This window comes from Eucyclogobius newberryi, unplaced genomic scaffold (assembly GCF_026437365.1).
Source record: "Eucyclogobius newberryi isolate DKJ021-1_F unplaced genomic scaffold, fEucNew1.0.hap1 SCAF_8, whole genome shotgun sequence".
Lineage (NCBI taxonomy): Eukaryota > Metazoa > Chordata > Actinopteri > Gobiiformes > Gobiidae > Eucyclogobius > Eucyclogobius newberryi.
Window position 1 is genome coordinate 21,306,116 of NW_027316500.1, and position 27,551 is coordinate 21,333,666.

The 27,551-nt window shown below is 39.8% G+C and overlaps 1 protein-coding gene across 1 annotated transcript in view; it reads right to left on the reverse strand.

Annotated features, from left to right (window-relative positions):
• rgs7a (regulator of G protein signaling 7a) overlaps nucleotides 1-27,551 on the reverse strand; it is a 78,641-nt gene that overhangs the window by 49,386 nt on the left and 1,704 nt on the right. The gene's annotated exons all lie outside the window — the stretch shown is intronic.

A 27,551-nucleotide genomic window follows, 5' to 3' on the forward strand; every position in this document is an offset into this window, starting at 1 on the left:
AGCCTGCATTAAAGTATAGTATAGGCCCCATGATCTCCAATCAATAATCCTGGACTTCACTTCTGTGTTATCAAGCTTGCTAAGGCCATAACGTTGGATAATAACCTTGAATAGTAAAAGACTTACCTATAGACACAAGGCCTTCTTTAAAGAAGACACATATTGCTGTTTTTCTGTTATTTTTGATAAACTATTACATGCTTAATCCTATTCTCTGATGGTGTTGTAAACCACAGTGTTGATTAGGGGTTGGGGGAAATGGAAGTGTTCCTGGCACTCAAGCAAATGCAGATGCATGAATCACTCAAACTGCAACGTAGAGTAAGATAATTATAGGGGAAAACCTTCATAACAAGGTTAAAAGTTCAGAAAATTATATTTTACATAATATATGCCCTTGAATTTATCATCTTTTCCTTTCTGAAGCTGAAATTATCGTATTGTCATTCCCCTCAACAAAAGCAAACGCGTCAATGCTGGAGATTGATGGACAGACATTCACAGCGGGTTGTCAGCAGATACTTGGCTGGTTCCTCTGCTTGTTACTCTTTTAGAACACGCTGCATGGCTTCTTCTCGGGGCCCTGGAGATTCTGTCCCTCGCCAATGGCTCTAGAAAAAAAATGCTATATTTCCCCCTGACTCCTCTCATCTCACTCCCACTGGGACCACCCTCCACCACATAGGACAACATGCTCTGAATGATGCATGAGGTATGGGCTCGACCTGTCTGCAAGTGGTAAAGAGAAGGAATCAAAACCTGAGCACTTGTCCTTATCTGACATTTGCTCTCTCAAACAGCAGACGATAGCATGGACATACTTTATCCAACCACAATTATTTACAGCGGCACACAGTTCCCAAAAGATCTGTGCCTAATCTTGATCTAAAGCTAAAAGGCTCTCAGAATGTGCCTGAATGCAATTTTTATGATTAGCAGTCATCTTAATGTTGGTCACTCAGCTGGCCCAAATTGAAGCTGAAAATATTTAGTTTCAGCAAGTACCCAGTGAATGATTACAACATTTGAATATATATAATCCAAAAAATCAACAGCACATTGTAAGTTTTTGGGTGGAGGGACTGAAACCTTCTTTTCCTTTAACAAGAAAAGGAAAATTTGCACAATGAGATGAGAATAACTGAACCTCAACAAAGGCATCAAACCGTCTCCTAATGATAAACAGAAGTGAACTTCAAATACAAATCTTTCTGAACAAATATATTCTCTCACAGCTAGAAACAAGCGATTGTTCTTTGTTACGTCACTCAGGTAAAACTCTTCCCTTTAGGGCATAACTAATCCAGCTCAATGCAGTATAAATTCTAGTTTCTCAGGCCAGTGCCATCAGATTGCCTTTGAAACCTTTTCAGTATTCATGATGCTATCCTAACAGAGAATCTGACAAGAAAAGACTGTGACAGATTTAAAGTGCACATTTTTCAATCCACCCTTGCGTCATTCGCTGAAAGAACAGATCTGAGGTGAGAGCAGAAACAAATGGTGTTTCTATTGGGGGCATCAGTGGCAGGTCAAAGTGACGCTCGACACCTAAGTCTGATGTACTCCGGGCTTCTCTTCACACAAACACAATTCATATATTACAGGAAGAAAAGCTTGCATCTGTTTCTGTACTGCTTTTAAAGGTGCAATATGGAACTTTCTCCATAGAGCTATTACTATTACTTATCAACATATTTTCTACAGCACTTAAAATGGTGCAATTGTGACAAACCCAAGTAGATTCCCTGTCATAAATGTACTTCTTCCCCCTCCAGTACATACCTGTCCTGTTACTATCATGTATTATTTTTGGGCAGGCTTGGGCAGTGCTCCCCGGGCGAGGCCTCTTCTCTCATTCTCACTGTGGCTCTCATCCTCGTGGTGGGTGGAGAGTGGGCGCGATGACTAACCCAAGGTTGGACATGTGCTGGAACATAATCCACTGAAAGCCAATATCCCTTCTGCCCACCTACTATGATTTTATCACCCAAACAGCACGCACTCAGAGGCCGATAGCACATACAGGACAAATTAGACAGAAAGTTGTGCATGTTTCCATAATTTGGAGATGTTCCTTCACGATTTCGAGTCATGTATAAGTCAAAATATTTCCAAAATGTCTTCTGTGAGGTTCATAAGTCACTGTGTCCCGTTTTATTTCAAGTGTACAGTGTGTCAATATTGGATATGGTGCTCTTTGCTTGACGTGCCCCAAGTTTTTTAGCCAGGGATTTAAGTCAGCCATTGCAGAATAAAGTTGTGCACGTAATCTATGCCTTTCTAAAATGTTGTCCCTGGAGAACGCACACACCATATGAATAAAGGCAGTTGTGGCTCTGAAAGTGTATCATCAGCATGACCAAGTAGTGAGTAAGAAATGTCAAAGAAGATTAAATCATCAAACGAATCATCTTCCTCGTATATGAATATTCTGCGGTGGACCTGTGCCCTGAAACAACACTAAATTTTTACAGTAGACTCTCTAAAATGAATAAAACTGTATTTTTTGGGATTTGCTGTTGCACGCATGTATTACATAAAACTTTTTCTGACACCTTTTCTTACTGGATGACTTTTTAAACCTGATTTCCACATGAGTTGGATTTGGAAGCCTTTTGTAAACACCTCATATTCTTTTTTTAGCTGCAAACAGTGCAGAACATGTCCAAGGGAATAATGTGGCGCTAAATCTAATCGGGTGCTATATAGTTAATCTTTCATCTCCACAAGTCCACACTGTCTGGCAACGCTCTTGAGAAGCCTTATCATTCGACACCAGAGAGACTGTTTACATAGGCCAAACACTGAGACAGGGAGGGAGGCCCGAGATGCACCGGGAATTGAGAGGAAAAAAGAAACGAAAAAAAGCAAGGCAGGGAGGATGCTGTCTATTTTTAGGTTCAGACAACAGAGAGGAGGGGGCGCACTGAATGCCCCTCTCTGCACGGGCCCTTCTTTTCGCACATTCCTCCTTGGCACGTGCGGAGAACACAGCCAGGAGAGCGCAATGTGGCGGGAATAGCAATAAGAGGAAGGCGGCCGGAGACAGGCAGACTGACATTCTGGTGCCATCGCCTGTCTATGGACCAAAGAGAGGGCAGGGATGGGTCATCAGCTGGGGCACTAAGGGCAGGAGAGGGGGGGAGAGGGGGGGAGACAGGTTATGAATATGAAGAGTGAACTTTTCAAATTGAAGTGCACAGTTAATAGCGTGGTGTGAGGTTAATTGCATGCATTTTGCTTATACTTTAGGAAAGCTGTTCAATCATCATTAGCATATTGTAATGGCGGTTATGAAAGGGGGCTTGAGTTGACACGTATAATACTGTTCATGATGTATTGTGATTTACTTTTGAGGCAAAATGAAGGTTGGAATATTGCGTCGTATTTACACGTACTACTTATTTTCCATTGCAATTACGAGGGGAGGCAGACAGTGAATGCAGCTAATTGAGAATGCTAGCGCAGAGAGACGCTAAAGGCCAGAGGCGTATGACAGTGGGAGTGAAATTTATAACAATCCATTAAATATCCTTAATCAAGTTAGTACAACTATTATAGATGTCATTGTTGTGTATTTTGTCTGGTGTCATCAATAGGCTCTGTGCACAACGGCCTGCTAGCTCGCTCGCTGTGTCTCTTTTAGTACTTTTATTAAAACGAAAAATATTCAAACAAACAACCGATTCAAATGTTATACAAAGACTATGTGATGTGTAACAAATGTAGTTAATGTCAGTTGTTTGCGGCATTATTTTAATATTTATTGTGTCTCAAACATCTCCTTTTATGAACCTGTTTACGGAGACGTCCACCTACAACTCTCTGTCCGCTGTGTGATCGCACGATGGACGTCAGCATTTATTGATTTTAGTGCGACTCGGCAAAAACCCCATAGAGATCAAATTGGACAGGAAGTAGTGACGTTAACACGGAGCTAGCTGTTGTGCACAGAGCCCATTACATCATCAGTGATGTTGTAAACCCTCCTCTTGTACATCAGATGCCCTTCCCTGCAGGCTCTTCCTCAAAGTGTTTGATGTTATTGGCCCCTGGGTTACCAAAATGGTAAATCTCTCTCTTTCTACTGGTGTGTTTCCTGGTCCATTTAAACATGCCATAGTTGAGCCTTTACTGAAAAAAACAAACTTGGACCCGACAGACCTCAAAAGTCTCTGAACAATTGTCAGATTTCCTTGATCAGTCAAACATTCACGACTCTTTTCAATCTGGTTTCCGCAAACATCATTCTACGGAAACCGCATTGTTGAAAGTGTCCAGTGACATTATGATGTCTGCCGATTCTGGAAAATGCACTGTTCTAGTTCTGTTGGATCTGTCTGCAGCCTTTGACAATGTCGACCATCATATCCTGTTAAACAGACTGAGGGACCTGATTGGACTATCGGGGTCAGTTCTTCATTGGTTTTCCTCATATTTATCCGGTCGGAGCTTTAGTGTTGCTGCAAACCAAATAATGTCCGACTCAGCTGATCTGTTGTGTGGAGTTCCTCAGGGCTCCGTCTTGGGTCCCGTCTTATTTCTGCTTTATATAATTCCCCTGGGAATGATCATTAAAGAGTTTAGTGATGTGTCCTACCACCTGTTCGCTGATGATATTCAGCTCTATTGCTCTTTTAAACCTTCTGAGATCCAGAAGCTGAACTCCTTGGTCAGTTGTTTAGTGCAAATAAAACAATGGCTGAGTCAAAACTCCTTGCAGCTAAATGCTGACAAAACAGAAACTCTGATTATTGCCCCTGATGATGCCATTCCAGGGATAAACCAGTACTTGGGTGTTTTAGGCCAGACTGCTAAACCAAGTCTTAGAAACTTGGGTGTTGTCTTTGACAAAGACATGTCTTTAGAACACCACTCCAAGCTGTTGACGAGGAACTGTTTCTTTCAGTTGAGGAAAATCTCTAAGCTCAGGAAAATGGTGTCTCAAAATGACCTGGAAGTTATAATTCATGCATTTGTGTCTTCACGTTTAGACTATTGTAATAGCTTGTTTTCCTGTCTTAACAAGAAGGAACTCTCTCGTCTGCAGCTGGTCCAGAACTCTGCAGCGAGGATCTTGACCCGCACAAATAGAAGGGCCCACATTTCACCCATTCTTAAAGCCCTTCACTGGCTGCCGGTCTCCTACCGGAAACAGTTTAAAATTCTAGTTTTAACTTTTAGAGCTTTAAATGGTCAGGTCCCATCGTACATCAGCGATCTGATTAAACCATACGCTCCCTCTCGCTCACTAAGGTCCTTGGACCAGAAACTGTTGTTGGTTCCTCGCACCCGTTTTCGGACCAGAGGAGACCGATCCTTCCAGGCTGTTGCCCCCAGACTCTGGAACGATCTTCCGTTCTCCCTATGGTCACTGGACTCAGTTACTGCTTTTAAGGGTCAGCTTAAAACCTTTGTATATAGTCAAGCCTTTTAAATGCACTTGTTTTACGGACTGATTTTACTGTATATTGTTGTATATGTATTGTTCACTGTAAGTTTTTTGTGTTTTTATTGTTTTATTCTGTGTTTTGTGAAGCACTTTGTGACCTCTGTCTGTGAAAGGTGCTATATAAATAAAATCTACTTACTTACTTACTTACTTAAATTACATTGTTATTGCTTATTTTCACTTTTATATCATAGACAAAGTTGGACCTGTCCTAGTTGACAGCTACAGTAGGTCAGATTTACCAACGAGTATCAAGACTTTGGAAGGAACGTTTCTGTTCTGTCTGACTGTCCATCATCTGCTTGTTTCCACGGTGATGCATTAAACTTAGATTTTGTCTTTATTCAAACATTTATTTCTTTTTTTCCACTGAGCTGTAACTTGACCTGGTGGCGCCACCTACTTTAAAGTCACGGTGGTGTAGATTCCAGGCAAAGCAATAATATCACCAATGAGACAAGCAGGTGGTGGACCCTTCACCAGAAAAGTTACATAGTGCACCTTTAATATTTTTAAAATTTGAATAAGCCACTCAAGGCATATTTGTTCTTGCTTGTTCTCTTCATGTATATAATATAACTTTATTTTGGCCAGTGACATGTTTATGTCATTACTAGTAAATTAAATTAAAATATTTGGCAGTCACCATACGCTCTAAACTTGGATTTAATTACAATCTGAGTAAATTATTGGCAGGAACATTTGCAAATGTTAACAAGTAGGTATTATTGTGGAGTGTGAAGTTTTTGGTTAAATCATTTTAATGTCGTTTTTGAAGGAAAGGAAAGTAATTTCACACCTTTTCCCCAACCAAATTATTGCAGCATGTAAGAGAATGTGCCAAGTCTTGATTATTGCTAGTTTATCCATCCATCCATCTTCTCCCGCTTTATCCGGGGCCGGGTCGCAGGGGCAGCAGTCTGAGCAGGGACTCCCAGACTTCCTCCTCCCCAGACACTTCCTCCAACTCCTACGGGGGGACAGGCGTTCCCAGCCGAGAGACATAGTCCCTCCAGCGTGTCCTGTCCTCCTATTGCTAGTTTATGCAACATTAATTCAATACATAATTATTTGTTTCTCTGAGCAAAGGAGCTATTTCCTGTCCATCACAAACAACCACGCCAAGAAGTAGAGATGTGCACCAAATATACATAAAACTGAACAAGTATTGAAACTTAAACATGCATAAATAATGACTTTTTCAAGCTGTAGTGAAATGTAACTATGGAAATTGGACAGAGAAAGGAGGTGGAGGAATTGATCTGTTCTCTTCGAGGGAAATATGAATTGTGTGTCTCTGGAATAATTCAGGATATAGCAGCCCTAACCTAAGCAGCCTAAGGCCCATAGTTGCTGGGAAACCTGTAATATACTATCACTTGACTGCACACTTTAATAGCAGTTTATGCGAGTAACCGTGGCTCATCCTCAACATTTGGCCCCATTGCCTGCTCTTTCTATCTCTGCTGCTCACAAGCAAATGGAAGAAATCAAATCAGTTTGTGGAGAGGAATACCCAGCAGCCCTCCCATCATATCCTAATGCTTTGTTAAACCTGACCTTGTCTTTTAGTTAAGGTCTGCAGCAGCAAGGATAACATCTGTCCTTTATCAGGCTCAGACAGAAGTAACAAGAGGCCCTGCTAATGTAAAGCTCCGATAGGGATCAGCTGAAGATGAGGGAACACGCTGGCAGAGGCACATGCGCTGATTTACATTTGTAAAGACGCGGCTGAATCATTGTTCTCGCACATAAATGGTGTCAACAACTAACTCACAAAATATGTATTGGTAGATTCTTGATTATGTTAAAAGAACACACATCTTCAAGCAAGTGCAATAGGTTTTAAAAGTATAAACAAACCTGGAATACCTGGTTTTAAAATGATAAAGATTGTAATTTAAGTAAATTCATTGCCACAGCAACCACTTTTGGGTTACATATTGTATTACCTCAGCAGGACATGATATGTTTGTACCTGAAAATACCAATTCTGTTCTGCCTTTGTTCTGTTCTGTTATGTTCTGTAATGTTCTGTTATGTTCCGTTATGTTCTGTTATGTTATGTTATGTTCTGTTCTGTTCTGTTATGTTCTGTAATGTTATGTAATGTTATGTTATGCTCCGTTATGTTATGTAATGTTATGTTATGTTCCGTTATGTTATGTTATGTTCTGTTATGTTCTGTTATGTTATGTTATGTTCTGTTCTGTTCTGTTCTGTAATGTTATGTAATGTTATGTTCTGTTCTGTTATGTTTGCCAAATATGACCCTGTTCAATTTAAAGGGGACTAAATGGACCTGTTTTGCTAAATCGGTTACTATGAGCTCTTGGCCGTGTTATAATGACGTTCCCTCATTAATAGTTTACTCAAAGTTGTATTTTGATTGATTATTGTATGTTTGAGTCATTCAGTATTATCTTGGATTTGAGCCAGAACAAATAATTGTACTTATGTTATCGTTCAATACTAAAGTGTCTTCTTAGTTGTATCTTGTAACTAAATATTTGGTTTCTTCCACATGGGATCATTTTCCTTCTTTCATTGGCTCTGGCTTTTTCAGATATGCACTTTAACCTGGCTAATGCCAGATTGATGAATGTAATCCTCTTGTGTTCTACACAGAGTAAATCATGAAAGACTCTCACTGAAACCAGTTCAAACAAATACGTCACAACAGCAAAATGTTTTTACGACCCAGTTGTACATCTTTCCCAGCCACAAATGCACAAAGTGCTTCCCTCCGGAAAACAAAACACATATCTGCTAAAATAGGTCAATTAGCATTGCCATGTTTATTTGAGTTTGTTTGGGTAGAAGCCAAAGGTGAAGCCTTGTGATTGGTCAAGTCACAACACCACAGGCTGTTCAGGCCGAGACGCAGCAGCGGGAGCCAAGATGGATTCTCATGAGTTTGTGAACTAAGAAATATTACAAGATTTAAAAACTAGAATGCCATTGCATAAGGTACAATTGATGTATATTTAATCTGAAATGTATTGACACATTACACTTGTATGGACAATCCTCATTTGAAACTAGTGAATGAAAGTCCAGTCCCAGCTCTACAGGGGCCGTCCAGTTAAACGTGTGGTAAAGCTAACTTCCTGCAAAAGCACACACCGCAGGATCCTTCTCTCATACTCCATCACAGTGCTAACTTAAGCTGCGTTGGACACATTGTCAAAGTGTTGGAGATGACAGCACTTGACAGACTGCGGATGTAGTTGTCATGGCGATGCCGGCAGAATGGCCAAAAGCCACTAGAACTTTTAGCCAAATGGAGGCATGAGAAAGAACAAACAAAGATAGCGTTGTCAGTACGCAGTATTTGCAGTCCAGACATCAGAAAATCAAAGACAACAATAGCTTTGGAAGTCAATGGTAAACTCTATTATGTGTGATAATAACTACTATGTATTTAAAGGGGCCAATATCCATCTTCTATCATACAACCCGTATTTTGCTGCTGACATATGCTTCCAAGAGCACCACGGAACAATGTTCAAACAGAGTGAGGCTTGACATGATTTAATTAGGCTGTACAAACGCAGCATGTCACTGCAATTACACTAATATGAAGCCTACAATGTTTTGACCTAGATTTAAATTGATACTCAAGTGTGATAGAAGCTTTGAAAGTTTGCTGAAGGAAAGGTGGCTACAAATTATAGGGTCAAGTCCGAGGGAATATTGCGGAATTGACTCTCTTCAGGCCTTTTTAACCCCAATTTGTCTGTACTGTACATACCTTCTTTATTAGTGTAAGTTAATACAACATAAATGACAGAAAATTAAAGTTTATCTATAAGTAACATATATCAAAGAATATTCTACATTAAAGTATTTGTCATTGTTTTCTCCACAAGGGATGATTAGGAAAATATATTCTACTTTCTGCAAGTTAATAACTGTCTATTGAACCAGTCCATACACATTTATTTTTGCACATTTCGGAGAGGAAAAGCAGGGCTGCAGGTTGAGTCAAGATGGCTCCCTGGGTTTATATGGATTGTAGCTCGTTGCATGGCTGTGCTCGCTAAGCTGAACTAATGGGCCGAAGCTGTGAAGCTTGCAAGGCTCCAGGTGAACCGCTCTCTGAAATAATCCACAAATTCAGTGCTTATTGGCAAGCCGTATGATTAGCAATTGTATTATTACTAAATAGGTGTGGCCCAAGCATACGAAAACACCCCTTTGTAACAATCGATCTGTCACCAGTTAATCAGGAAAGCATGATTTCTTCTCATTACATCTTTCATTGTCAAGAGCCACTGCAAATCAAACCACTATTCTTTCCGGAGGTTCGTCACGGTGGAAAATGACGCTTTGAAATTGTTTGTTTATTTAAATAAAATGTTCCAATAAAGCAATGAGTCAGGGTGAATCACAGCGGAGATGACTGCGCTCCTGGCAAACTCCAAATACATTTCGAGTCTTCTTCTTTTTTTTGGATGAAAGAGAAAATGGAGGCAACACTGTCCTGTTCTGTGATGAGTTCAAAGCGCGTTCGGTGGTTTCACACTCGGTCCAGGGTGAGAGGGGGGCACACGTGAAACTCACAAAGTTGGTGTGATATTGAGACTTCAAAGCGCTGTGGGAACAAAAGCAGGTGGGAGGTAAGGGAATGGGTGAATTAAAGGAGAGGGCAAAGAGGCAGACGGACGCTGCATGAAACTGGGTTGAGGTCTGGGAGGGAGTCTAGACACTGGGCCAGAAAGACAGCAAGAGAAAGAAGAAGAAGAAAGAGAAAGAAGAACGAAAAAGAAGAAAGAGAAAGAAAAAGAAGAAAGAGAACGAAAAAGAAAGAGAGAGAACAGTCTGTCATCTTCCACTGGTGGATGAATTACTCTAAGATACAGGAGCAAATACGACTTGAGAAAAAAGTATTTATGTGGCTGTTTGAAAAAAACAGAGTAGTGAGTGAGAGAGTAGAGTAGTAGTACAGATTTTGAAACATATGTAGAATGTAGTGATGTAGATAAAGAATGGGCTGATTACATTTCCTTGCTGTGTATATTGTTAGCTCAAAGCCAGGACCTCAAAACCATCATAATCACGCTTATACAAACATACAGAGAAATACGTTTTACTTTTCCAGTCTAGTAAAAAATTTAGTAAGTACAGTTGCTGGCTCTCAAATGTAGTGAAGTAAAAGTATAAAGTATCCAATGCAAAATTTACAAAAGAAAATTACAGAAACAAGAAATTGAAATACAGTACTTTTACTTTTGTACTTTGTTACTTTCCATCAAACTTCTACTGTAGGTAATGCATGGAAATGATACAAGGCGCTGTGTTTTGGTGTTTCCTTTATGTATGTGACCCGGTTTAGCGAGCACGGATCTTCTAAAAGGTCTTGTTCGAGACAATTACACAATCCAAGTGATAATTGTGTTACATCTGAGCCCAACTGATTAGGCTATTAAACATTTAGATTTTACACAGTCCGTTATTTGCATTTCTCAGTGCATAAGAAATAATATTCCTATATGTGTAGAGATATTTCTGTGAAACTGCAACTCCTGCAGAAATGAATATTAAAGCATTGCAAGATGTAAGAAAATAAGTCAGAAAAGTTTAGATTTTGAGATGCATCAATCAATGTTATTCAGTTCTGACAGTTCTTTGGCTATTTGTGATTTCCAATAGCAAACAGTGCCAACGCAGAGACTGAAAGTGTCCAACATGAACAAAACTTTAGATCGAAATGTGTTATGTAACTGTTCATTCAACAGCATTGTATACATATTACAAAACACTGTGGCAAGAGATCTTATTCCATGGCCAATACTGATAGTTTAGGACCATAAGGACCATAAGTAGGGCCAATTTAGATAATTTTCCCCAAATTACGTCATTTTGATTCACTCCAAATCCAACCACAGTCATGTTTTACCACAGACCCATAGGAGAGCAGTGCAGACATGTTTTGTGCAGTGCCCTTTTTGCACTAAAGTGTTTAAATAAAACCTTAGTTTTACATTAAATAGTTGGCCTAATTGAGTAAAAGTGTGAAAGCTGCAGTATCTTTTATATGGGGTAAAAAGTCTGTATTCATGACACTATTTAGGCCCGAGCCCCAGCAGGGCGGAGGGCCTATTGCTCCCGCAACGCTGCCGAAGGCAGCGTTGCAACTGTCTGACCAAACATGCGGGCGCAGCCCGCATGTTTGGTACCCCGTCGCCCCTGGCAAGTACAGTGAACTAGCCCATGCCGAAGGCATGGATCATGCATACTTACTCCTGCTATGACAGAAATAGTCAACAATTAGTGAATGGGCGTAGCCCATTCACTAATTGTTGACAACAGCAGCGCGAAGCGCTGCATTCCTTCAAAAACCCTCCTGGCATTGTCCCGTATGCGAGAATCCATGCCGCAGGCATGGGCCATGCTTGTATCTGCTCAAATCAATGGAAGTCTATGGGGAGTGGGCGGGGCATCCCGACGGAATAGGGAGTGACGAGCGCGTAAGCGCTCGTAATGATGATTCCACCCCATGGCGGCATCGGGAAGGCTTAGAGCTTTCAAACGATGTATAATTTGTTGTTATAGTGGAAACGGCTATATTGTTTTTGCTAAAAATATTATTATTATTTTTCTTGTTCTTCATCGCTTTGAACTCTAATTTGACCCCCTGAACATGCTCAAAAACTCACCAAACTTTGCCCAAAATTCAGAATCGGCGAAAAATTTTGTTTTTTCTGGGCCATTTTTTTTTTCGTTAAAAAATGGCGCGACAGCGCCACCGACAAAAGTCAAAATACATTGCGCCTATGGGAGACGCCCCGAGGTCAACTTTGACGTAAAGCTACGAAATTCGGGACACGCATTCCTCTCGTGAGGACAAACAAAAAAAATCATTGTGGCCACGCCCCCAGACTTACCCTATGGCCGCCATCTTCCTTTGAAAATGAAAACACGCTGTGTTAGCCATTTTGTTCACTTCAAACTTTGACGAACTCCTCCTAGGGCGTTTTGCCCACCAACTTCAAAATCGGCGTACGTTCTCTGGACAAGTGGGGCATCTAAAGTTATCAAATTTTTTGAGATACCTTTACCGGTCTGTGTGCGGCGCAGCCGCAAAGTTGGACAACTTATTTTGGAATATTGCAGATCTAAAAATTGCTCCCATTTGATCAAAACGAGTCCGATTAGGACCAAATTTGAATCAGTTGTTAAACTTTCAAGTTTGGACCAGTTTAGCATGACAAAATTGAAATGGGCGCAATAGCGCCCCCTACAGAGTTGCCTTTGAGTGAACATTGATGGACAAAAACTGGTTTTACACAAATGTTCTAAACTTTGCCCAAAATTCTATTTTGGGGTCCCGAGCAAAAGGCCAATCAAACTTATGCCTTAATTTTTACGGCGTAGCCGTAGCCATGACGGAAACCTCCCATGTTATCCCTATGGGAAAATTGCTAAATCTCTCGAATATCCACATTTTTCTGTTTCACACTTTAACGAACTCCTCCTAGTGCGTTTTGCCCACCGACCTCAAAATCGGTGTACGTCCCCTAGACAAGTGGGGCATCTAAAGTTATCCAAATTTTAAGGATAACTTTTACGGTCTCTGTGCGACGGAGCCGCAAACTTTTCCCTGAATTCTGACTATTTGGCCTTCAGAGTGGCCTATAAACAATAGAGTTTTTCCAAATGACATTATATTTTGCACAAAATTCTAATTTGCCATCCTGATCATAAAAGTATGAGAGCCAAAGTCATATTTTGTACGGCGTAACCGTAACGATGACAGAAACATCCCATGATATCCTTATGGGAAAATCGCGAAATTGCTCAAATCACCACATTTTTACGCTTCACACTTTAACGAACTCCTCCTAGGGTGATTGTCTGATCAAACTCATATTTGGGGAAAATCATCTACACAAGCGAGGCATCAAAAGTTATCCATATTTTGATTCTAAGTGCTACGGTCTCTGTGTGGCGGACCCGCAAATATATGTCACAAATGGGAAAACAGCGGAATCTCTAAAATGACCACATTTTTACGCTTCACACTTTAACGAACTCCTCCTAGGGCGATTGCCCGATCAAGCTCATATTTCAAGAATATCATCTACACAAGCGGGGCATCAAAAGTTATCCATATTTTGATTCTAAGTGCTACGGTCTCTGTGTGGCGGACCCGCAAATATATGTCAGAAATGGGAAAACAGCGAAATCTCTAAAATGACCACATTTTTATGCTTCACACTTTAACAAACTCCTCCTAGTGCGAAAGCCCGATCAAGCTCATATTTGGGGGAAATCATCTACACAAACGGGGCATAAAAAAATTGTCATATTTTGATATTAAGTGGTACGGTCTCTGTGCCGTGGAGCTGCAAATATACTGTCACAAATGGGAAAACGCCAAATCTTTGAAATGTTCACATTTACGCTTCACACTTTAACAAACTCCTCCATGGGCAATAGCTCGATCAAGCTTTACTTTGGGAAATATCATCTACACAAGCGGAGCATCAAAAGTTATCCATATTTATATTCCAAGTGCTACGGTCTCTGTGCGGCGGAGCAGCAAATTTGACTGACACTTGTGTTGATTTGCAATGGATTGGCCATGTCCAATGTGTCGCCGTCTGTCAAGTTCTTTTTTTATTCAACACACAATAAGGGCGCCATCTTTATCAAGTCGAAAGCGCAGAGTCGGAAGGCCGGCGGCCCGCGAGGGCCGTTGGATGCCGCTTGCGGCTTTAATTTTACATTATCTCTTCTGCAATAGTACTGTAACACTGCACCAACTTTGCAAACAAATCCAAAATGCAATTTAGAGCAGACTATATTTTATATTTGTGGGAGGAAAGCGGCGATAGCTGGAGGCAGGATAAGCAAGAAGTAGATTACAGTATTATGTGCAGGGAAATGAAGCGTCACAGACGAAATGGGAGTTCATAGGAAGTACCACGGGACGCCACAGAGATGCAGACGGAGGGTCGACTCTTTCAAGTAGTAGTATTCAAATTTAACTTTTATGTGCTGATCAGGTTATAAAATTGTTTCCACCAAAGAACGAAAACTAGTAAGTGAAGAGTGAATTTAAATTAAGTTGAATGTTTCTTGAGTTATTTTTTTCATTGCAATATACCTGGAGTAGGGATGTCACACACTGAATTATATTGTTACAGTTCGTGTTCAGTTTTGCAATTATTCACAATTATTGACCCCATGACATCACATTGTCTAAGCTTTATTAAATCAATCTTTCATGTGACATCAACAGATAAAAAGTATTCAACATTTAGGATCACGTTCTGGGAGAATAGACTTTTTTTGCTTCTGTTTTTATGACTATATTGTGACCTGTATAATCACAATCAGCCTTTAACCATCCCTAACCTGCTGGATTTGCCTTGTGTTCCATTCACGCACATTTAGGAGATTTGTTTTGATCATTCGGGGCTCAAAATACCTCCGCTGCACAGTTTAGCCATTTACACCACTAGCGGTGCCATGCCAACGGAGTATTTTGGGTATATCGAGTACAAATATTATTATGCCAGTGAAGTATCAAGGTGTCCAGTGTAGTTTAAAGCTCACATAACACACACTAAAGAATCGTTAAGCTGTTCATCGCAGAAGAACGCAGAGAAAACAAGCATGAATCTGGACTCTTGCTCTGTAATCTTTCTATTAACAAAGCAGGACAAGGAAGACCTGAGTCAGCCATAGCTTTATGCCCAGGCCTCTTAGAGCTTTATATAACCTGCAGACTTATAGACCAAAGACTCCAGCTGTGGGAGACGTTCACGGAGAGCAAACAGCACGGCTTAATACACGACGCGCTCTATGCATATCTTTACACAGTACACTTAAATATTTTATACAAATCGCCCATTAGTCCAAAGACTCCTTAAGTCAATTCTGGTCTTCCTTACCTCAGCCCTTAATATATATCTTTCTTTTCTTTGTTTCAGACATTAAACTTTGACTAATGCATTTCTACCTTGTGGCAGATAATACCAAATAATATATACAAACTGCCAAGTCCAGTTAAGTTGATGTAAAATTCATTTAAAGGTCCAAATGAAACAGTGTATAATGTTCTTCCTTTTTGACATTGGCATTTATAATGACTTTTTTCTTCTTCTTTTTAGTCATTTCATTGAGTCATTTTAGCTCTCCTCAAGGTCAGGGGTAAATGCTCCACACATAAACACCACATATTCATTCTACTGCATTTTACGTTAAGAATAAATGAACAAAAGTCAAAAAAGACAATTGCTTCCTTACTGACCAATCTAATATCACACATCTTGTCAGTTTCACGTTTTCTGTCTCTGCAGAGAAGACATATTCACAGCAGCGGATCCACCTTCAATAAGGGATTTTAGCTTCTGAATTGTTATTGCACGAGTTTGCTCAATCAATACAGAATATGTTACCATTTAGACCTTTCTCGATACTTTAATCTAATCATTAAGAAACAATGGGACAGCGCTCGCAGCGGAGTTCCATGAAACAAAACTGATTTTGAAACTTCTTTAAAATTTTGAAGCCAAGCCAGCCAGAAATACTATTATAGAAGTTTGTCATTTGCTTTGTCATTCAAAGAGTGCGATTCATAACCGTTGACATTTACCCAAAAAGAACAAAATCAAAAAGAAAGACTCCAAAGCAGCAATTGTGATGACTTTTGTCCCCTTCTAAGGCAGCGACAACTAAATGTTAGTTTTGGTTTGTTTAATTTAGTTGCCATTTGTACCTTGAAATCTACAGTGTGCTCTGAGTGCACAGTAAAATATGAACAAAAATATGAATAACATCAACAGACAATGGGCACAAAACTAGATTCAATTCCTAAAAAAGAAAAAAAACTAAACAAATTTGCTAAGGGACAATTCATTTGCTGATGTTCTATGTGTCTGGTCCTAGTTCCTTGTGCATACTTGTCATTAAACTAACCCATCTTGTTGACCTGAATTGTCCATATTCTAGCTAATTATGATTTATTGTCATTAATTTCAGCATTTTTGCATACTAGCCTTCTCTTATGCTCCAAAAGTATCCTTTTAATGTGTCCATAGCAGGAGTTCTGAACAATCTGCAGTGCTTTGTTAACCTCAGTCCAATATGAACAATAGGACAGTCCCAAAGCGCATGATAACTGTGTTCCACTTGGCAACCGCAGTTTCTCCAGTAACCAGTATCTCCCTGTGAATACTTCGCACTTTGACATGGTGTTATAATAAAAAACCTAATACATTTTCCAAACATATTGTGATAGCTGCAGACTCTAAAACACCTTATAGTCTCATCATCGTTATCACCGCTGCTCCCCAATTTATTAAAAGTCGTGTACGTTCCACTTATCCTCCCCAGTCGCCGGTGGCGTGTTTGCATGACAGGATGGCGCACCTGCTTGCACTATCGACTCCCCGTGGGTGTCACAAGTGCCAGCTCTCCTAATTGGCGCCTAGTTATTGACGTCAGCAAACACACAACCAAATGGAAGAGATTGAAAAGGAGCACAAAACCAATTTCGATTTAAGAGTGGCCGCCCTCTCTTCCTCTCTTCCTCTCTTCCGCTCTTCCTCTTTCTCCTTCTCCTTCTCTCTTTCTCTCTCTGTTACCTTGCTCCTGATGCATAAAGAAACAACATGTCTGTTTGCACACAGGGGGAACGGAGGGTAGAGAGCGCCAGAGCTGATACAAAAAGCCCCACATCACTCACAAAGATTCTTTTCTGATCTGGCAATTACGGAGCACATCACCTCGGCTGCCTCGTCCCATCGGCCTCTGATTGTGGATAGGGAAAGTCGAGCGTTACAAGAACCCTTCAGCGTGGTTCTCAGCTAAAAGCGCGGCAAAATGTATTCCGTTCTCAAGGACTTTGTGATGCAAAGACAATAAAACAGAAGCAGGGAGAATGTATGGATGAAATGTGATTTGTGTAGAGATGTTAGCAGGTGTAACAAGGCGGCAGTGTATTTATATATTTAGAAAAGTGGCAACAACAAGCTATAAATCATTTTAAAGGGCAGTATCTGTCTTGCTATGTACTAAATCTTTCCTGGATGGAAATATGCTGCCAGATTTCAATTGAAAAGTAATTATTTATTTGTTGGCTCATTAAGACTTCTGGAAGAAACTGATGCACAACAAAAAACTCTGCAAGGAAAATAAAACAGACATTTTTATTACAGTTAAGATACTATTACTTTTATTTGTGTGTTTTTTTCCCTTTTGAAAGAACATCCAAGAGTAGCCTCTGCTCTGGGAACGTCTGTTTGCCCAAATAAAAATGAACTTGATATCATTAGGGTGTTGAGAATATTTTGTAGTCTAACAAATGCAATATTAAGATGATTGTATGTAGCCTCAGGTTAAGTTCAATGGCAAAGAGGGTGAAGTGCGTTGCCAAAATCCATGGCGATACACAAAGTTAATATCTGCGATCAAACTAAAGCAACCTCCAGATGAGCGGACAAATGTTTCTACATCTAAACTTTCTATTAGGGCTGAACGGAGTTGCGAAATCTAACTGTGATCGCGATGAGCAAATGATATGTTAGAATCAGGATCCAGTTCACATTTTAAACGTTTCACTTCAACCACATGATAAACAATAGAACTGCAACAATGAATCGACCTAGTAAACAATGAAAAATCATTTAAACTGTATTTTAATCATCGTAATTGTTATCTGGACTATACAGACTCGGAAACATGTACGAAAATACCTTTTATTATAAAGACAGCGGCATTATTAAATCCAAATGTCAGTCAGAGTTGCATTTTCTCATTTCGTCATATTCACTGTACAAAAAGCCTTCAGTGAGCATACCGAATCTTTATTCCGTTGATTGTGCTTTGATGTTTTAAATAATTGTTAGTTACAACTCTAGTAAATAAAAAAATGTCCCTGAATAGATTTTGTCATTTGTAGTTGACAGTCTCTTCCCCCAAATTGTATCAACTCAAATTGCGACTTTGATTTCATTGCCATTTATTGTCAGCCCTACTTTCTATTTCAGAAAAGTCATTTAAAATCACACTGTCCCACTAGATCAACAAACCAAGCACAAACACGACTTTCTTAGGCAATAATCAGGAGCATTTGCAGTCGCACAATAGCTTTTACTCAGTGTTGCTTGTGGCACCAGATTTGAGCTCTTCTCCAGAATATAAATAATAGCTGCAACATCTCTCAATACTGCCTCACTGCTGCAAAATGATCCTTTGTCCGCAATCACTTAATCAATACAACGCTCTATCCTCATTGGTGTGGTTGTTCTTTCTATTTGCTCCTGAAGAAGGGACGTTAACCTGGCAACAACATATTCATTTCTTTTTTACAGGTGAAAGTCCCTGAAGGTGAAAGCAGCGGGAGAAAGACTGTCATAAAAATGCTAATACTGCTTTTTGACTTGTCATCTGGTCCGTGTGAGACGATAAAGTAAAGAGTGACAGGAAATGAAGCGCGCCGGACCTGTGCTTTTGTGAAACAGAACTGCATTCACCTTAATACTGTATTCATCTCATTGTGTCATTTTGGATTATTCATTACTACTATTACTTTTATATTTGTCAGTGAAGCTCAATCAAGTTGTATAAGCCTAATTATGAAATATGAGGCGAGAGAGTAAAGGCAAAACTAATTTTTTTGTTCATTCTTTGGTTTGTTTTCTTTCTCAACGAACAAACTTTCATAAGAAAACAACCGTCCAAGCTGTCCAATGTTTTATAATAATAATAATAATAATAACTTTTATTTATATAGCGCTTTTCAGTGACCCAAAGACTAACTTTCACTAAATGCATTTTTATTTCATAGGGACATAAAAATCACCACTTAAGTAGCACCTACCCACACCAAACTGTTTAAAAGAACATTGGCAAAATTTAGATTTTCCCACAATTTTTTAGTAAGACCGTTTACTCAATAACTAAATAAGATATCCAACATCCCTTCTGTAAAGTATTTTATATCTATTGAAGCAAGAACTTTAAATATTACTCTTACAACTGTACAAATGTCCTAAATATGTAAAATGTTGGCATTTTTTTTACCCATAAAATGCCTTATTTTATATAACACTATTTTCTCGCCTTAAACATTCTTGCATTTGCCCAAAAGTATGTGCATAGTGTAGAACTATTTTACATGAATTACCACAGTATCACTTGTAACCTGCGCACAACCCTGACACTAACTTTGACCGTGCAATCACCATTCTAAACAGCACTGAATTTAGTTTGGGCTCTGCAAATATGGAAAGAATGGTGTGTTTGGGACTAATCTCTTTGCACAAGGACAGAGGGCAAACTGGCAGCCGCGAGCACAATTACTGGATCACAGTCAACACCTGAGTGGCCAGACAATGCAGGCCCGATCGTAAAAAAGAGGTAGATTATGCCACAAAAGCTGGTAAAATGTCAGATGGTATTGTATTTCCCTCGGCCGTGCTGAAACTCCGGCGCTAATTGAGTTTTTACACACAAACTGTGCTACAATGATCTGATTTGTTCACCACGGCCACGCGCTGTCTCATTCACTCTATTCAAATGTATTTCATGGTTCAAACGTTTGTGAATGTTACCAGGACCCATAGTATATTACTTACAGGTTTATGCGGCTCATTCCAAATCAAAGAAACCGTCCAAATCCGAGACATAAAACACAAGTCTAATTCAATGGGATTTGGTCCTCACAAAAGAGCTGAAGCGAATTTAAAATATGTATTGAGGACAGTATCTACGCATTTATGTTCTCTAGCTTCCTCCGCCAACCAAATATAAATAGACTCACATGCTAAAATGTCAATAAAAGGATTTCAGAACGCCCAAGTATTTTTATGAATGTACATGTAACCAAAAGTAATTAAAGGAAACATGCTAAGCTTTTATTCAGGTTCTTCGTCTTGAATTGTAACATAAGTAGAGCATCATTTCACATTTTATAAAAGGCAATATTGATCTAAAATAGCTGAGTAATAGAAACAGAGTCACTGATTTCTTGTTCAAAACTGCAGGAAGTCAGAAAGTGTCAGCAGATTTTCATTGCGTTTATGTTTTTATTTTTTTTATTTTTTACAGATTTCAAGGTATTTTTCAAACTTAGATCATTTAGATTTCCATTAGATCAATTCAAGCAGGTAAAGGTGTGGAGTGAAAATTAAATCAGCCTCAAAAAGGTAAAAAATATTTTTGTCCAAGGAATTTCAGCAGGTTTACATAAAAGCCATTGGTACGTGACATTTGAAAGAGTGTGATGTGTTTATATGTGCCTTAACTTCAATGTCTGCTGATTTGGATTTGTATATGCTTTTCTCATTCTGTTTTTTTTTCTTTTTTAATAAAATAAAATAAAAAGGATAATACAATACCTGCCATTTTCTTAATTGCTGTTAAATTGAAAAAAAAAATAATTGGTGACTTTATCTAACGTCGTATTCTGTCAGTACAATCTCCTACTTGTACTTCTTGGCTAGAGGTAGTACTGATTCACATAATACTAAACAAAACTACAAAATTACTGCACACATTTTTGTATTTTCGCTCATTCGCCTGTTCGTTTGGAAACTTGGGACAAAAAAAGGACCATCGAGGCAAGCTTTACACCCATTTCGAGTCTTCAATATAATTTTACAACCACTTCCATGCCTTCTAATTAAGACAGTAATCTTTTATCACTTACGAGGATGACTCACACAGACACAGTCCAGAGAGAGGCTGATGATAGAAGATGTTCCGTCCTCACGCTGAGTGCCTGTAAACTTCACCAGAGCTGTTTTAGACTCACCATAAAAAATTCAGCACCCTCTCTTAGCAACATTTGCCCTACATACAAGCGCTCGTACATACACGGCACATGCATCAAAATGAGAAAAACACACATGTAATTACACAGCCGCCATGTGAGATTGACACAATTAACGAAGGAGAGTTGAGATATGATCAAGACGAGAGACGGAAATGTAGTCTTAATCTTCTGACAAGCTTCTATCATGCATTTTTCTTTTTTTTGATATTAGATTTCCTTTTTGAATCGCGGCAATTTGTGGTTCGTCAGTTGTATGGACTTGTGGTTGACGTTAAATATACACTTTAAACTGTTTTATTGACTTTTTACGCACGCTCGTCCTCGCCGAAGCTCCGAAAGAGGCAACTTTCAAAGAGCAATCAAGGTGTTTGGTAATTGATAACTAATTGAAATGACCAAGATTGTTATGCTTTTTGTGATCCAAACCTCTCCAATTAACCAAAGGACTCAACCTAAGCTGCTTAATCAGTCGCACATGGGAAAAGAACAAGCTCATTGCACATTTATCACTTGGATCTAACTTCTCTCATCTCTGAGTTTAAGAGCTTCACACATTGATTCTGCTGAGGCCCGCGATGTTTCTCTGTGTTTTTTTTTGTTTTTCGTATCCACCTGTTAATCGTGCCCATCTGCACACTGGGAGATAAGATTTGGGCCCAGGCGACATGTCTTAGTATAGTATTTTAAAAAAAACACGTCATCACTTTATCTGCACTCTTCGCTTTGTTTAAATCTGTTTGGACTGTGATTTGATGCATAATGTCCTGTTATGTAAAGCACTTTGAATTACTTTGTGTATGAATTGTGCTCTACAAATACGCTTGCCTTGCCTCGCCATCACACAGCGGAGTAGGGGAAGACGCAATGGCGGCTTAAATGTTAAAAAAAACATGCATGAATCAATTTACATCAATTTTGAATGGGTAAATACAGGTCGAGTTGGGTAACAGGTTGGCAACTGAACAAATCACTCTATTTTGTCTAATAGTGCCAGGTATCGATACAACAAAGTGCTTGATGAAGGTGGCCTCACGTGCACCTTCATCAGACGCTCGAGTGTGCGTCCGTGTGCGCCCTTGAGAAAACGGAGCGCACATTTCTCCACCTCCAATCAGGTCAACACCTCAGCCCACCCATTCATTTTCATTAGGCTTTAATGACAAGAGGATATACTATGTTTGGTGGGGGAGGTGAGAAAGATGTAGAGAGGAGAGGAGTACGCTGTAGTTGTGCTCTCAGTGAAAAGCTATTAAGTCACTATGTACGGCTCTCAAGCATTGAACGCTCGTTACATAATTCTTACACGGCATTCACTGCTATTGCACCATTGCATTGCCCTTTGGCTTAATTATGTCTTATATGCAGCAATGGGTGAATGAAGGGAAGAGAAGCTGAATATTTTCAAGTTATTTATTTGGGCTGCACAATGTATCATAGGGTCTTGACTGCGACAAAGCACAGAACATGTGCCCTCTACTAACACTGGCAGCCTTGATTAATAAAGGCCACAAAGGAAGATAAAATAGTCCACTAAAACGTTTACCACTTGTGCATGTTTCGGGTTGATAGGAGAAGAGCAATTGCCAAGAAGTAACCCCGACACAGACCAATTGGTTAGCTGACATATCAGTTGGTCGATATTTGCACTTTTTAGGGTATTGGCTATTGGGCTTAATTATCTAGCATAGGCCGAAGTTTTGTTTCAGACTAAAGAATGCGCATAAGCGTTATTTATCACTTTAGTGAAAACAAAATGGGACTTCACTGCTCTCATATAGGTTTATGTTCAAATAGGGCTGTGGGTCAGTTTGTAGCAAATTGAAATGACATAATTTGGGGGAAATGATCGATCCTATAAATGGTAGTTTGTCTGCAATTGGTTTCTATGGATTCTAAACATTGACATCGGCCAGGAAAAAGCCCACATGGGTCGATCTCTACCTGACACGAGGGGAAACACACAAACTCCACAAAGAAATGCCCGTAGAGCCGTGGTATCACTGCACGTTAGGAGCCAGATAATTGCTGTGAAATTGGGTAAAATTTGAGCGGGAAGAAAACAATTAATACAACTCTCAGCAGTCCTATCACACAACATAGCTGATGTTGCATTTCTCTCATCGCACGTCGTTAAAAATCCCAGTCAATATTAGCTGCCCCATTTCTGCCAAATCCAGGCACCTGTTCGTTCTGGACACATTTTACTCTGCGCTTTTCCTTTTCCAAATGCAGTCGCGGTTCATATCGCTCTACCACATTTCGGCTCTGGCTGACTTCACTGCGTTCCTTTCACTGGGCACTGCTCCGTATCTGGGTCAGTCAGCGCAGGCAGACAAGCTGTGACCATGTGTGGTCAAGTGGTGAGAAGTGAAGACTTTAATCATTTATAATAATGACAGCAAAAGTGGAAGAGAAACCAAATGGAGACGCTAAACAGTCAACCAGTGAAAGCTTATTTTTTATGCCAAAAGCTTTCACACACACACAAATGATTATTTTAACTATTTCAGAATCAGTCAATACCAAAGCTTTTCCTCTTTTCTCTGTCTCACTTTGATGCAGTTACACATTAATATTACATTATATATGATGCTCAATTTCCTCGCCCGTCTCCATATATAGAAATGCCTATACCCAACACATCCATCTATCTTCATTAGCTCATAATATTCAGCCTATTTTAAAATCCCAATCTTTTTTAAGACGAGGAATCGGATAATAATTATGACTTTGAACTCCAAGGCATAAAGAATACTCCAGCGCTAAGCCTTGTCCCACACTGGCAGTAATATTACCTAGCATGCTGGAAGTGCTATAAAAAACTGTCAATCTTGGATTTCCTGGGAATAGTGTCTAATTCCTGGTGTGCAAAAGCTACTGGAAAAAAGAAAGGAATGTTGTAAAAGAATTTGTGCTAGAGTCGTCCAAAGAAAGACGAAAGATTGCAGCATATGGTATTTTTAACCAAATATTAACATGTTTATTGCTTTGTTTTTTTTTAATCCAATGCAAAAGGATTAATGGGTTATGGAATACTTTGTGACTGGAAGGGCATTCGCCAAACAAAGACTGCCAGATCAGGGCCCCAAGAGTCTTGGGGCCGGCCCAAGCCTTCAGGGGGCCCTAAGCGAAAACATTTTTGGGGGCCCCTCACCACGTCATAAGAATCAGTTTTATTGCCATTGTCAGTAAACAATTCACATATGGGAACTTTCTTCAACGCAAACAAAGCGCACCCAAACTCCGGGGCATCCGTTTGCCAGTTAGTTTATTCTTAACACTTCACAAGCTCAAATATTGATAACTTAAATCCCACAATGCAACTCGGTATTCCGCTGACATCACCTCTACTCCCTGTACAAATAACACATGTCCCAGATACGTTTTTGGGCGCATTTGTGGGCGTTAAGGGTCTACAGCCACATTAGCAGTTTAAATTAATGAACAGGGGGGGTCTGGGGGAGATTTTAAGACCTTTTTTGGGTCTTCTGGTGTATTTTAATGTGGTCCAGCCGGCTAAAGTAAGAGTAAAATGTTGAGGTTGTAATGCTATAAAATGATGATGTGATGAAACTGTGCCAGGAGAAAATGATTAAAGCCAGTTATTAATACATTAGTGTACTTAATTACTCAATACAGTAATGGCTATGAAAAATAATTATGATCAAATTGATTCATTTTGACTGAAAATGTAAAATTAATAGTTATCCTTACAAATTTATCTTTTACTGCTCCCAACTGTTCCTTCTTGCTAAAGTGACAAAACAAGTTATATTAAATTAAACAAATGGCATAAGCATTGCTTGATTAACAATTAACACTGATAAAACAGTGCAAACATGTTATTCCCAGAGAATGACCAGAACTAGAAGTGAAGGTCCAAACCTCGCTATTGTGAAGAGACTGCGTTTCTGCAACTTTGCCACTTTTATATAAAAATACATAGTATTATTCTATAACAGACGTAATCATAATATGTCTGGTTATTTTTCACTATCAATTTATTATAATTTATAACAAATAGTCTAATGATGCTTTTTAAATAAATTGAAATGTTTTATTGCTCTATTAAAAGTTAATTACAATATAAATGTTTGTTCTGATCAGAACATCACACACTGGACTCCTGCATGAAACAATGCTGCGATGTGATTGGCTGATGGACCTTACGTGCATAAACCTTTACGTTCCTCTCATTGCACTTTAAGAAGTAAAACAGACATCACGAGTCACGATTGATCTCACACATGGTGATGTGAGAGAGAGGGATGCAAACTCAAACCCGCTCATCTCTAACTGAGGCTGCACAGGGGCCCGGGACAGGGGCCCGGGACAGGGGCCCGGGGCAGGGGCCCGGGGCAGGGGCCCGGGGCAGGGGCCGCACACTGTTCACTCCAAAGTCTCACATCAGAGGTTCTGGACGAGACGGCGCTGGTCTGGACCGGATCTCCGCCTCTTAGTGACCCGGGCATAGACGCCCCTCACCGGCCTCACCTGCAGCTGACACTACCGGGCTGGTGTAAATATTAAGCTTATTATCTTTCAGTCAGACACATATTATGTGCGGTGCAGAGCTCTCGTCGCCTCCAGCCTGAGCGAACTAACGTGACAGAATCGTGTTGTTTCAAACAGCAGCATTAACCGTCTCTTTGTAAGAGAAGTTCAATACCTGGAAAGTGTTGTTGAGTTTGCAGTTTCTTTACATCGTCAAGAAGTTTCTACTTTAGTTTTTCGGCATCGGGGGGATATATTCCTCTGGACATGAGGACCACGCAGGGACCACGTTGTGTTGTGTTTATGTTTTGCTCTCGAGCTCCTCGCGCACAATGAAGTTGCCCAATCAGCGTGCCTTGGTTGCCAGATTGTCATTACAAATAAATGCGGTTTGTGCCTTATATGTTACCGCTGTGTGCGCTGCCGCGCCAGCAGCGCTACTACACTAGTGGCGCACGCTGCGCTTGCACTTCGCATGAGACGGGTTGCCAGATTGGGGGCCCTATTAACGCCTCGGGGCCCTACGCGGCTGCTTAGTTCGCTTATAGGCTGGGCCGGCCCTGCCCAAGACTCATCCTGGAAGCCTAAAGACTGAAATGAGGGGAAAATCTGTAAAATCTATTTTCATGAGCTTTCAAATATGTTTAAACGGTGTTCCCTCATCATTAAAATGAGTTGTATTTTGGTTCCTTCTTGTTTGAGTAATCCTGTGTTGTCTTGCCCTCAAGGCTTCACCTACCCCCTGTCCCCACCCACAATTGTGTTTTTAGTTGCGATCATTCATGCAAGGTTTAAAAATGTCACTAGTTTTGCTGTTTCTTAGCCACTGTGCATCGTGTGAATGGTTTGAATGTTGATTGAATATGTACAATACTTAATTTTTTTAAATGTCTTCTTTGAGTATATATTTTAGCTTTTGCTTCTGAACAATATTTGAAGATAATGATTTTGTTCCACTAGAAGCCTTAAAAAACAAAGGACTCTTGCAGACAAAATAGCGACGACTGCAATATGAATCCAATTATGAGTCAAATCCTGAAGCAATCATTCTTTGGAACATGATAAGAAAACATTACCCATATGGCAATGCAACATTTACATCGAGCTGTGCTGTTCTGGCATTCATAATGATCATAAAATTTAAATACATCATAAATACAATCCAGCTGCATTTTAAGTATAGAAGAATAGAGGATATGGGACGCAGATTAGGCTTTGGAACATCAGTGTGGGGGAAAATATGCATTCCAGTGTTTCATTCGCTGCATGATCTGTATGAAGGGAAAGTACATGGTTGGAATAAGGTGATAAAGCTTCTATTGGACAGTTGAAACTGACGTTTTTGCCATTTGCAAGTTGATTGTGGATGCTAAATAAAGGCTCTTGGATCAGATCAGAAGTAGGTGACTATAGCACGTTTTTGTAATAAGGCTTTCCCTGCACACTTTTAGGTAACAACTAATCCCCCGCAGGCACAACACTGGCAGTGCTTTTTGAATGACGTGTACTGAAGACTTCTTGAGTAGGAAAAAAAAAAACATTGCAGAGAAAAGCTTAGGCACAGTGTTGATTCCAAATGCTATTCAGTCTCTTTTACCCTTAAACTGGGAGACAGCGCAATACCCATAATTAAAAACTTGTGACCCGAAGATTTTTAGCAATTAAGATTCCCACTGGCTGTGGAGGTGATCACTTGTGGCTGCCAGAAATGCTCTAACATGGAACAATGAAAGCTGTTTGTTGACTCAGTGTGTGTGTCTACAAGTACGTGTTGACATGTGTCCTGTACATTGTACGTAATCCGCTGTG